Source organism: Zootoca vivipara, chromosome 3 (assembly GCF_963506605.1).
Source record: "Zootoca vivipara chromosome 3, rZooViv1.1, whole genome shotgun sequence".
NCBI lineage: Eukaryota > Metazoa > Chordata > Lepidosauria > Squamata > Lacertidae > Zootoca > Zootoca vivipara.
In genome coordinates, this window is record NC_083278.1 from 60,968,273 (window position 1) to 60,982,605 (window position 14,333).

The 14,333-nt window shown below is 40.8% G+C and overlaps 1 protein-coding gene across 3 annotated transcripts in view; it reads right to left on the minus strand.

Annotated features, from left to right (window-relative positions):
• The window catches only part of HIVEP2 (HIVEP zinc finger 2), a 155,015-nt gene that overhangs the window by 62,842 nt on the left and 77,840 nt on the right, over positions 1-14,333 (minus strand). The window lies entirely within an intron of this gene.

Consider the following 14,333-nt stretch of genomic DNA (forward strand, 5'->3'; position numbering starts at 1 on the left):
CACCCACCCACAAAGCATATAATTTTAACAATGTGCTTGTGCAGATTTCAAATTGTGATATAAACATTTTCCCTAGGCTTGGGCTCTTACACCATTCTATCTATGGTTTTAATAACAATTTCTTTTAAAAAAATAAAAATTAGCTGTTGCCAACTGGAAAATGTGCTTTTGAAAATCTGGGATCACTCATTTTGTATGCGTATCTCACAGTCATTTGTTCTTAAAATGGCTCCTTTTGCACTGCATTAATTGCCTTCCAAGAAGTTGTGGAAGCATCTTGCAAATTTACATTCCTGGTGCTTTAAGCTCGCAAAAAAAAAAACCTCCAAATGCACTTTCAGGGCAGTTATTCCAAATTGTTTTGCAACAAATGGCACATTCATGTTTTATGGATGTTCCAGATATGCACGGAGATTTTAATATCTATAAAATACTTCTAACCTTCTTCTCCGCTCATATTTCTAATGCATGTTAAATTCAGTAAGTAGGTAATAATCAACAAAACAACCCCAGTTGAGCAACTTGAACCCAGGGTATGCTACCCAGGAGCCTAAATGCTGCTTGCAATTTACATACAGTACTTTCAATTAGTATGCTTTTAAATTTCAGATGGAATTGTTTTCTCTTTAGGAACAACACTTCCAAGAAATTTAGTGTCTTGGGTTAAAAATTTCATGTCAGCCCTCACAAAACTAATTGACCCCATCTCCGCTCAACTATCTGTCCTAGGAAATAGATCATGGGGAAGGGATGAAAGAGGGTAGAAAATATAACATCTATTGCTGTTTCTAAATTAAGGCAATTTAATCTCCCCCCCCCCATGCTTTCCATTAAATCTGAGAAAGAATGTTTTTTTTAGATATATTGCTAAGGTAGAATCCTCAAAGGTAGGCAGGAACAAGCTATATTGAATTCTGCTGTGCTGATGCAATGGAACAGAAAGAATCCTGTATTATACACACATACTTAAGAAACCCACATTATATTTTAAGGAAACAAAGCTTCTAGACCTCATAAAGCATACTTATGTGATACATCCTCTAATGGTCCCTTCGAGCATCTCGTTGTATGATTTGTTTACACATTCAGAGGTACTGTACAATCTGAAAGCAGGATCAGGAAGGAAAACAGACCCCAAACACACATTGTCTGTTGATACATTTCTGGTACAATGACAGTGAAATAATGGAACGGTCAGATGGGTTTCAGAATTTACAGCGAGTTTCTAGAAAATGGCCAGAGATACTGAACAAAGGTGTATTACAATCTTTGTGATTCCTAGTACAAATATATAATTGTTACTAAAGCAGGATAATAATTTCAGGTGCTGAAGTAAAGAAACAGAAGGGAATTTGGAAATATGCCAGCTGTTCCTTTAGAACAGAGCTAGGTCAGGAGTCTGTTTCCCTCCACATGTTGCTGGACTACAACTCCCATCATCCTGACTACTGGCTATGGTGCTAGGGCTGCTGAGAGGGTAACAACATTTAGAGACCACAGGTTTGGCTGAAGCTCAAATTTTCAAAAGGTCTGGGTCATGTTTCCAGGGGCAAGAGGGAATTTTCTATTCTCTGCCTTGGGTTTGCCAAAGCAGGGTACGGGTGCACAAACTCTGAGCTTGAGTTTTTAAAATAAATAAATAAAAGGAACACTCTTAACACTTGCAGAATGAAAATTATGCGAGATGTGAAGGTGCTATTCGAAGCAATTGTTTTGCGAGATATGAGCCTGCTCCTGCCTTTCAGTGTTTTTAGCCAATTCATAGCTATTGAAAAAATTAAACATGCGTCAGGGAAGACCAACCAAGAGGCAATACAGAAGGAGCTTGTTGGTTTTGAAGCTGTTTGAGGGGTCTTCCTGGATACATGTACATTTATTTTTTCTGGAATCAATGAAGAAGAGGCTACGTGTGCAATTTTAAAGGGACATCTTAGTTCATTCTGGAACTGCTTTTTCTTTTCATTGTCCCTGGTAGAGAAGTGAGAATTATTATTTTTGTCAATTTGAAATCATTGTAGCTGTGATTGAACAGTAACGTGTCCTTCCAACAGCAAAATGTGGCAGAAAACTCATGTGCATTCTATAACTCGGGTTTCGTTCTATGCAAAAATGATACTGTTGTTTTCTTAGTATGTAAACATTTTTTTAAAAAAATACCCTGTTAATGTGAATGTAAATAAACTCCATACTTAGTTGATCCATATTGCTGGGGATGGACCATTATGGTTCGGAGAGTGTGGCCTACATGAACCCCTGTATGAACTGATGGAACACCTACAGTGACGGAACAGGTTTACAACTCATGAAACTTGAGATCACTGCCTGGTTTAGGGTTGGCACTGAAGAAGAACAGGGCTCTTGTGAGAAGCAGAAACTGGTGAAGCCTTTTCTGAAACGGAAATGTGATTCTGGAGAAAGTTTCACCTGGTTACCTTGAGCTTAGGGCGAGTATGTGGGCTCTTGGAGAGATCACAGCTGCTGTGCTCCTTCTAAAGTCCTCTTCCTGCTGCACTGCTGTGAGCTAAGACATGACTGGGCTTACCACGTCATCCAAATCTAGGCTCATGGTTTGCCTCGCCCCAGACAAAACCATGAGCTGCGACCAAGTTTTGTTCTTCGGTTTATGTTTTGTGGTTTGGCTGGAGCAAAACAAACCACAAGCCCCAGTTTGTATAGTAGGCTAAGCCAAACCATTGCTTAGCTCACAGCAGCACAGTCATAGGAGGAGCGGGGAAGAACGGCAACAATTGTGATCTCTTCTCCAGTAAGCCTTGCATTAAGGCTGAGCTGCCGTTTGGCTTAGTGTTAACTTACTGTTATGGGCTACCCCAATCTCTGCTGAGCAGTGCAAGATTCCAGGTCTCTTGGTATTTAACCAGGGTTTGTGTTTCCTTTGGATAAATGAGGCATAGCAGAGACTGTAGTGTCTTAAGAGATGTGGTTTTATTTACACATATATGCACCTGAGCCTTGATGGTGGGAGTATGGAGCATTACACACCAAGACTGTCTCTTGTTGCTTCTCCCATAGCTTCAGCAAACTTGAGTCCAGAGTTGAAGCCAGCCATGCCCCCCGGTCTCTGGGTACAACCTCTCCCAGCCAGTCTGCATGGAGTCCTGTCCTGTCCTCCCTCCCTTTCTTCTTGCTCTTTTCGAAAACCCCTGCAAAAGGACACTTTCTTCCTGTGGTGACATCATGCCCACTGTAACCCTGGCAACCTCCCCTTCCCAATTTTCCAGTGTCTGTCCATTACTCAGAGCCAGGGGAATGACAGCATTTGCATTTTCAATTGCTCTCAATGGCCCAGTAATTTGATCTGTTTCTTAATGGCACCTCTATTAACTGATCTCCTGAAAAGGAATACAGGTATAGCATTTATTTTGTTTACACTGTGCCTGGCATCTTCCCATAATACTCCAAATATTAGCTAAATTATAACATTGACTAAATTAAGAATTTAGGGGGATCTGCTACAAACCACAGGAAAGACTTAGTGGGCCCATTGCTCTGTTTTCATCAAAAGAGTTAAATGCATAAAAGTATGTAGACAAGACATCAGATTAGAAAAGGGATTCCCACAATCTTGCAGAATGCAGATGTGGTTTTGAAGGAATACAGTGTCGAAATGTAAAGGATAAAACAGGTCTGGAACCCATTTGCAACTGGAGGATTCTGAATATTATTCCCCCTCTCTCCCTTCAGTGTTTGCTATCTGCAGCAAGAACAAACCAACAAATGCGTTACTAATCAGTAATGTAAACAGTGGTCTCTACAAGCATTTGGGCATATAAGAAAACATATGTTTTGGCTTCAGACCCCTTGCATTTTATCACTTCATTATGTAATTTTCTAAGAACATTTATTTTGTAACAGAGGCAAAGAAACAAGAACACCAGCACATACTGTAACTGGATCCCCAGGACTATTATTGGCTAGACCTAGTGCATGCTTGTCCCACCGCAGGAAGTTGTGGTGCAGGCAAAGGGTGGCATTACTAAAAATAAAACAATAAAGGACTGGTAAGAACACGGTGGGTCTAAGGTACCGAGTTCTAATTGGGTCCATTGTGATGAATATTCATGTAATATTCATTTTTTAATTCATATGTCTGGGAGGCTTTGGAAGTAAGTCCTGTCTAGTTGTGCCACTGAATAATAATCCCCTATACAATTTCATTTTCTTTTTTATGTTTAACTAGCTGTACCCAGCCACGCGTTGCTGTGGCTCATCTCTGTGACTCACCCCACCCCACCCCACCCGACCCTGTCCCGACCCATGACCTGTCCCGACCCTGTCCTACCCCCACCCCCAACCCAGGCAAGCCCCCACCTCCACTCCCTGTAAAACTGAGCTGAGGTGTTTTGGAGAGGAAAGCTTTTCTAGCTGCAGTACCAGTGGAGTCACTTCTAGAGGGCGATGTTTTGCAACCTCTCCTGTTCCTGTTTTTCTGATTTTTCAAAAAAAAAGCATGTTTTTACCTGTGACAGGTGTGACATTTGTATAATCTAAGTTTATACAAACACTCCCATATTGGACCGCAACGTTGTGTCATTTCAACTCAATCGGTCAGGCGGTTTCGGAGCAAGCTGAGCACACACAACCTGGCATTTTACATTTTTATTTATATACATTGGAGGGATTGTCAAATACACCTCATTGTTTTGCTTTGTTTTAAATAAATGAGGCCTATTTTATCCCAGTCTCAGATTAGGCAAATGCTTTTTAAAAAAAACAAAAAAATGCTAATTTTTGCTTTCTTTTGAGTCTCTTTGCTCCTTTTTCTGTAAACCTAGTATTAAAATGTATAAAATATATTTTCTTTTTCTTTTATGTTTTTCTTGTTTGGAATAATAAATAACATTATTTTTAAAAATTAAAAAAGTTTATATAAAACTACCTCAAGGCATTGAAATGTGGCAAGCAATAAATTCTAAGTTCCATTATGTGAAAATTTAATAAGTACTCCAAAACCTTTAATTACAATATAATCTTTGCATAGTTTTAAAAGGTGGAACAAGTTGTGGGTGTGATCCACAGAAAGCCTGTATAAACATAAATCCAAACAATGGGGGTCTCACTGATTTTTAGTGGCAGTTAAGTGTACTACATATCCTTTGGGTTACCCTCCTGTGGGAAGCCAGGGCCTGAGGGAATAGCCCTGAACACGGAGGTGGAAACATTACCATGGTGACAGAGAAGCAAAATACTCCATGGTTCGAGAGAGGGGAATCTCATGGGGATTTGTGGGAGAGAAAAGAAGGTGCAGGTTACATTAGTGGAGGCAGGCCAAGGTGGAATCCCACAAAGATACCCTCGGTCACTTTCTGCCTCAGTTCAAGCTCTTGGGCCTCACCTGTGAGGGTACCCACCATAGCTGCCAAGTTTTCCCTTTTATCACGAGGAAGCCTATTCAGCATAAGGAAATTTCCCTTAAAAAAGGGGATAACTTGGCAGCTATGGTACCCACCCCCTGCTGTATTGTGACCTAGATGAGTAGATATCTGAGCATTCTCGTCAATGGACTGCTTTTAAGAAATGTGTTTCAGCCCTGCAAACTAAGGGTCAGAATATGACCAAGGCATCGTAAAAATCAAATGCTGGGAATGTTCAAAAGCGGTGTCACAGTGCATAGTGCATCAGCTTTTGTTTTATACATTGGGAAGTTATTTTTCTCCCTAACACCCCTCCTAAAAACACACAACAACAACAACAACAACAACAACAACAACAACAACAACAACAACACTTCAGGTAGACCAAAATGAAGCAGCCAGATTACTGACTGGGTCTCACTTTTAGAACTCAAACAACCACTGTTTTAAAGCAGCTGAATTGTCAAGCCACTTTGGTCCCAGGCCCAACTCAAGACGCTCACATTAGTGTTTAAAGCCCTAAAAACATAGGTGCCAAATACCTGGAAGACTGCTTGCTTCCCTACAATACTTCTCAGATGCTCAGATGCCCTCTTGGTAGTTCCAGCTGCCCTCAAATGTTTGGAGTGGGTGAGTGGGTGACCTGGAAATTCTTCAAGGTTATGGAATTCACTACCCACAAGGTGTGTCTGATGTTGTCATTTTATAGTTTCCACTATATCGTGACACTTGAGAGATGTGTTTCACTCTATTTCTGTGACTAATTTGCTTTAACTGTTTTTCATATTGAATGTTTAATTGTTGCAACCCAACAATAATGGGATCTGATGATGAAAGGTGAGAAATACATTAAAATAACAATAACAATAACATACAGTGGTGCCTCGCTAGACGAACGCCCTGTAAGACGGATTTTTCGCTTAACGAAAGGATTTTTCGAGCGGAGGTTGCCTCGCTAGACGAATTCGTTTTATGAAAAATTCGTCTAGTGAATCGCGGTTTCCCATAGGAATGCATTGAAATTCAATTAATACGTTCCTATGGGGGGGGTTTCAATGCATTCCTATGGGATTCACTAGACGAATTTTTCGTTATAAGAATTGATCCGTGGAACGAATTAAATTCGTCTAGCGAGGCACCACTGTAATGGGAAGTTTATCACTTTACCAACCATGGAGTGTGTAACACTGATATCATGTCACAACTGAGTATTCTTATATTTTAACAGAGAGAGAGAGAGAGAGAGAGAGAGAGAGAGAGAGAGAACACTCAACACAGGGATACCATTTACAATGGCAACCCTGTGTTAACTGTAACATGCAATTCTAGAGATAAACCTCTTTTGTGTGCTGGTTCCTTCAGCTACTTGCAGATAGCAGGGATGTAACCCAGGAATGCCATCAGTAAAGAAAGAACTAGATGTAATGCTTCTGAATAGGCCTTCTTGGGAGAAACTGGTCATTGTAGAAGACCAGGTGATTCCTGTTAAAATATGCTTACAAAACTGATTGGTATGGTATATTACATGACTAGACACTGTCTATTTCACAGGTGGAGAACCTCAGGGCCTAGAGACTGGATGTGGCCCTTCAGAGCTCTCCACCTGGCCCTTTGACCACTCCCCTGGCCATGCCTCCTTTTCAGGACACACTCTTGCTGCCTATGCCACACCCACCAATACTCCTCAAGTGCTTTTGTCTGGCTGGAATGTGTTCTTGAACTTTGAAATGCCTCTTGGTTGCCTGGATGGAGAAGGGAGTATGTTTAGAAACCATGATTTTTGCTGAAGCATAGACACCTTCCTTGCTCCACCTACTTTTTGCCTCTGGCCCTGGCTACCACTAGCATGCAGCCCTGGGAAGACTGCTCAGGAAGAAATGCAGCTTTTGGCCTGAAACAAGGTTCCCACCTGTGCGCTACTTCCACAAAGAATTCGCATTGCCATTTATAAAGTAACCCATCCGTCTGCAAAAAATAACAAATCAGTCATACTGCTTTCCATTCTATGTCAGGAAATCTATTGCAGCTCAAAGCAGGCACACACTCTTTTCACTAAACAAGTTCATTTAACCTAAGGTACCACCTTAACTATTCTGGATTTTATTTAGATCAACAGGCAGCACAATCATAGCACTACACTGTAGGGTTCAGCAATGCAAACAGCGGCCAGTTGCTATTGTAAGGATAAGGGTAAAGCACCAGCAAAGTAGCATCAATGGTGGTGGTGGGAGGCAGTTTCAACCACCAAAGTGTCCCTGGGGCTAGTGCTTTGAACCATCCACTCCATCCTGTTTACTGCTTTGCTTCTGCAGTCTCTCCTGGCATCATACTGTGAGATCCTGGCTAATCACAGAGCTCAGTACAGAAGATGCTGCTTACATTCAATTGCCTGTACATTCATCCATAATCTTTTATTGACATATTTGTTTTGAAATAAAACAGCTCATTGAAAACAAACTTCTAAACAGCTGGTTCAAACTGTATTAAATGCAAATCTCCTAGAAACTCCCTATAAATAAAACCATTTTTTCTGCCTGTCCAGAGCACCATTTTTATGCTGCTCTTCACAAAGCCAGTTCCTTTATTCTAGCCAGAGGCTAAATTAGAAAGTGCACATCCTCCTAACCACAAACTTCAGTGCAAATAGCAATTTAGACACCACCAGCTGGGATTCATGCCCTAGCTAGCCAGGCTTGATGTGCAAAAACAGCAGGATGGCTGATGCTGTATCCACATGTAGAAAGGAAGGAGGAGCAACACCAAAGAGCAAAACACAAAAAGGGCAAAGCCTCAAACTGGTAGCCCCCAAATTATCATTTTTTCCCCTACATGCAAATTGCTCATTCTGTTTGGATACAAAAAGAAAGTATTCAGGAACACTGTAAATTAAAAACATACATGAAACAATCATTAAAGTGAATATAAAATGCTAAAGCAAATCAATGAACAATGTCTGGCCCCAGACGATGTTCCCCATGCAACTCAAAATGCCAATAAACAATCCTGTATCATCGTATGTGGAACAGGAAAAACATGTAATATGGTGACATCATAGGATGGCCAAAGTATTTCTGTAAGTTGCAGGAGGAGAAAGAAGAAGAACACACAGCATCAGCTGCCACAAGACCTGGGCTGTTGCCACCCCAACCCTGCAGTTGCCACCCCAACCCTGCAGTTCTTTCTGCCACTATGACACGATAGGAGTCACTATGACAAGTAAAAGATAACACTTTGATGCCACAGATGTGGGCTAACATGCCATCTCTGCCACAGTGACCTCAGGCTCAAACCTACCAGGGCTGTTAAAGTGTACAAACAATGAAAGGTGAGCACAATAAAGACCATTATTTGTTTGCTTGTATTTGATTATATGCTGTTCTTATATTCAATAAATAAAATATTTTTTTTTAAAAAAAGACCATTAAGTACTTTGCAAATTCAAAGCACTGTAAGAACTTGCCACTGAAAAACTTCCAGCTTGCCTTCTGACGACAGGGAAGCTAGAAATGTGCCATACAACTGAGAGTCAAAATTGGAAGTAAATACTGTATAGAGGCATTTGCAGCTGTCAACAGGAAAGGCTGTGAAGCACCGGGTGCCTTAGATGCTACTAACAACCACTTAGGATGGCAAGAAGTATCTCCCAGGAAAGGCACTCTGTGGGAGCCTGTGCCCACTGCAAAATAGCTGGCAGAAGCACTAGATCTCCGCAGTCAGAACAAATGCTAACCTGCCCTGAGAAGCTGGTGATTAGCCAGGGATGGAGAGCACCAGCCAGAAAGAGAGATGCCCAGGAACAAGAGAAATCTGTCACCATGGAAAACCTGCAAATTCCTCCAAGCTGGCCTTCTCTCCCTACCCCCCGGACGTTTGCGTTGCTAGGCACAGAAATTGTTATCTGAAAATAAAATAGAGACTTTCTATCTTTGCATATAACTGCCCACCCTTTGTTCCCTATGCAGCTAAAATACATTTGAATCAAACTTCTAAAAGCCGTGTTATGTGCAGAATTCAGCCTGGGCACAATCAAAACACACTTGGTGCCAAATCCATCAGACAAGGCTCCTGTGTACAGACACATTACTGCACTGAGGCTTCATTAACAGATGGGAAACGAACCCTGTGACCTGTATTTTCGCAGAAGGGTGAACAGGCATGCCTGCCACACCTGGCCATTTAAGCCCAGCTAGGTGGAGGAAGGATGGCCATATTTTTTTTTGGAAATTTTATGTAGCTGATGGAATGGATGGGGGTGGGAGTAAGCAGAAACAAGTTTACATTTGTGGGTTTAGACCAAATGTTTAACAAAAGGCTTTCTTTCCAAACAAAAATGTCTAAAGAGATGGAATGTGCCCCTGCACATCATGGCTGAGCGTGAGAAACAACAGCATGTGAGTGATGAACAAATACATAACAATATAGAAGCAGCCTTTGCATAAAGATGCACTATTATTATCATTGTTGTTGTTTATTGAGTTTATATCTTGCCCTTTCTTTCAAAGGAGCCAAGGAGATATGTATAAAGATTAGCTACCAGGTCACATTCTGGGTTTTCTGATTGACTTATAAACCCCCAAACAACTTGCAAACAGGTTACCTGAAAGTCTGCTTCCACAGAGCTGTTCAGCCACTTAGGTAATTGCAGCAATCCTTTTAGTGTTGCAGGGAAGTGACCCAGAAGCAAGCGTTTCAATGGTGGTCCCTGAAGTCTGAATCTACAGAGTTCAATCATCACCATCAATCATCTGTTATAGGCTGCTCCTGAAAACTCCCCTCCCCCACCCTCAAACCTTTCCTGGCCTCTAATGTTGGACTTTTCAAATCTCTTTATCTTTGTACTTCTGCCAAAGGTGGCCCACAACACAAACGGGGGGGGGGAGGGAAACCTCAAATAATTTTGCAAAGTGGTATTGAAACATTTATCCCTATTTTCACATCTCAGATGTAATTATCATGGAACCCAGCCACTCACTGCCTTTTGGCAATTTTTCACCTGCCATTTTTATCTCTCTCTGTACTTGTAGTCCTGAAATGAAAACCAAAGATGTGGATAATAGCTTTGCATTATATGAAACAGTCCAGCAGAGAAAGATAGGACAGACTCACAATATTCTTAGAAAAACGTTTATAAAATAGGAATGGTGCACTGTATCATTCACATTTCAGTTTTATTTTCATTTAACAAAAGAGGTGACATTAAGGCAAATGCCTCCAAAGTTCTACATTCTTCAATAGTATTACCAAATATCATCACTGGTCCCTAGCTGTTTGGATGCAGAGGCCACCTATAATTTATGAGGTCATTCCCTATTTGCAACTAAGCAGACAAAACATCTTTAAGTCCAAGCCACTCTCTACTATGGAAGTCATAAATCTCTTCTGCACAGTGGCTACAATCCAACAATATGTGCCTGCCATGTTGTCATATGTGCATTTTTGCTTGTCAAGTCAGAAGCACACCAGCTGCTTTTACATTCCTTTGAGTTTAAAAAAGCAACTTGTAGTTTAGCAGAGAGCTGCTGGAGAAAAGGAAAGATGAACTTGTCGATTACTTTTCTATGAGTACACCTCAGTTGATTGGGGGCAGAGTTTAAGACTGAGGTGTACAGCATTAATTTAAGGTATACAGGGTGAAGCACAAAGTGTTAATTAATATGTGTTGTGCATGTGAACACACACACACATTCAAATATAATTGCTTAATAAAATCATAAATTTTTATTTAAAATGTTTACCCCATATTTCCTTTAACAATGAATACCAAAGTGTCTAGCAGCATATTTTTAGCTACACACATCATTAAAAGTAATAATGCAACAAGGAAAAGTAAGGGGTGAACGATACTATGAAATATTATCTTTTTGTTGTGATAAGCAACAATATGAAGCTAAAATCTCAGCAACAGCTAAAAATCAAAGTACAATGAAACTAGTTCTTCATGCTTAAAGGCACTTTGGGCTTATATGCTTCAAGCCTATAACTAGAGGGACTTTTAAAATAGGTTTCTGATATGGCTTTTAAATTGGCTGTTCTAAGGGGAGGAGTAAATAATTCCCACATGGTATGATTTAGGAGTTCTTTGGATTCTGGACAACATGGCTAGGCTGTGTTTTACAAAGAATGCCATTGGTCCAAGCGCCAAAAAGTTACTTGGCTATGGATAATAGGACATTGTGGCATGTCTTGATTAATTATCCTTTTAGTTTATGCTCATTCTAATCACCAATTTAAACTTGTCGTGTGTGGGTCTTTGTCCATACATGTCACGCTGGAGGAGGGAATGACTTCAGACTTTTGGTTTCTATCCAAGTTGGGATTGCCAAAACTTGGAACTTCTGAATCTTGAAAGTCCCAGTGCTTGAATTACAACATCTTGGCTAAGCAATCAGCTATAACGTGTGACTCTTAAAACTTTTGCGGCTAACACTGACGGGGGAAGGGAGTTTCAGGTAAAAAACCAAAAAGTTTAAAATGATCCTATTTTAAAGTATATCAGTATAATGGACATTTATGCAAGGTTGGAGCAAGCAGGGCAGGGGAGTAGCTTTCTTTTCGTCCAATAACCCAGGGATTGCGGCTGCCGTGAGTGCTGGAAGGAAGACCAGCTCCCTGCTGCAAGGCCCATTTCCACCTGGCCTAAAGGGTGGGGCCCAGACTCACTTTGAACAGCTAAAAGGTTCCTGGGAGGCTGGAGGGACATTGCTGGAACAACTCTAGGTTTGGGGCAACTGGCTAAAATGTTTTACAGTTCTAATTTTGGTTCCTCTGTTTTTGTTTCGTTGGGTTGTGTGTTTGTTAAATGTTTAGTTGGGGTTTGCAGTTATTTAATTTGGGTATAACTGTTTATTATTGTTGTTATTGTTGTTGTTATTATTGGTTTCTATTGATTTATTTGTTGCTTGTATAGGATATTTTTGTTTTTAATGTTTGATGTTTCGTCGTGTTTTTATATATGTTGTAAGCTGCCCAGAGTGGCTGGGGAAACCCAGCAAGATGGGTGGGATATAAATTTTAAAAATGTTGTTGTTGTTGTTGTTGTTGTTGTTGTTGTTGTTGTTGTTGTTGTTGTTGTTGTTGTTGTTATCCATTCAGATATGAAAAGGCAAATTAAAGAAGAATGCAGCTAAATTTTTCCTGAGAAAGAACACTTCTTTGAAATGCAGAAGGTATTTTCTAAGTAACATATCAATGTACAAGAAATATACCTTGTGCCTTCAGTCTTGGTCTTTTGGGTCAGAAACATTTTCATGGTGGTGCATGGTTTGAAGAGCTGCCAAACCACCCCTTCAACACAATCATCACTGCTGCTTGCCTGCATGGGGTTGGGATGAGGCAGGTCGGGAGCAAGGTTTGGACTGTTCAGGTACATTGCCTGTGCACCTACAAATCTCACCGAAACCCAGCCCCAATTCTTTTCAAGTTAGAAACAGAAATTCTGGCATTGGGAGGGCATCTCCACCCCACCATACATGGCACTGCTGGATTTACCATCAATTTACTATAAACAGAGCAATGCAAAAAGCTAGTCTGAAACAAAGTAGCTGCCAGCTTGTAAACTTTTGAAAGGAAAGCTCTGTGCTGCAGTGGGCAAACAAAAAACCAATAGGGATTAGAAGACCACTCTGCCACCTCATACATTCAGTAGGATAAATGCAAAGAACCCACCCCGCTGAATATTCTCCAAAATTCTTCTGCACGCTGCAAAAATGGCAGAAAAAAATTTCACAGATAGCAAAGGCTTTTGCAAAAGTAGGTGCAGCATTCAGCACAGCAATAGCATTATGCACAATTTGTGGTTCAGACAAAGTGGTGAACTGTTGTAACTAAAAGCACAAACTCCAGATCCTATTGGCTATGTCAGAGGAGGAGAGGGGAGGAGCGTGTTAATTCAGGAGAAGGCTAGTCTCATCCAGGTAGAACTAAACCATGGTCTAGTGTTATTCTAAACAAAGACTCTGTCTTCATGAATTAGAAACCAGTAACATTTTTACAGGGACCCAGGTGGCGCTGTGGGCTAAACCACTGAGCCTAGGGCTTGCTGATCAGAAGGTCGGCGGTTCGAATCCCTGTGACGGGGTGAGCTCCCGTTGCTTGGTCCCAGCTCCTGCCAACCTAGCAGTTCAAAAGCACATCAAAATGCAAGTAGATAAATAGGAACCGCTATAGCGGGAAGGTAAACGGCGTTTCCATGTGCTGCTCTGGTTTGCCAGAAGCGGCTTTGTCATGCTGGCCACATGACCTGGAAGCTATACGCTGGCTCCCTCGGCCAATAATGCGAGATGAGCGCGGAACCCCAGAGTCGGTCACGACTAGACCTAATGGTCAGGGGTCCCTTTACCTTTACCTTTACCTTTACCTTTACCTAACATTTTTACAAGTCCTATTACTCTCATTTTTTTAAGGTTGAGCATGGATGGATTCTATTTCTTTTTATATCATTTTCATCTTGTTTTTCTTTTATCTCCGGCACATAAACAGCACTGTGAAGAAACATGGTTTAAAAGTGACATTTTCAAAGCTGAACAAAATTGTTTGGTTCTTGGCCCATGGGATGACTCAACAATCTATATCTTAATATTCAAACCTCACATGTTCATCAGCCTAAGCAAGGTATTTATTAATTGAAGGTTTCAAATCGGAACGTGCCATGACAAAGAGACATACATACCAATCAGTAAGTTCAGTTTGTTAGTTTTAGCTCAGTTCTCCAAACCATTAAGGTCATATTGAATCCTGATTCTATCTCCTGAGGTATTATTAGCTACCCATGAAACCATGTGAAGGAAGCACACACACACAAAAAAAAAAACACATGCAGAAAACAAAACTGCCTACACAACTTTAGAGGGAAAGGTAAATTTAATGATAAGTCAAAACGAATTGAATTAGAGAGCACCACAGGGATAACGTGAGATGAGCAGCTGACATGATGCTCCTGAGTACTTAATAGTGTAAAGTCAT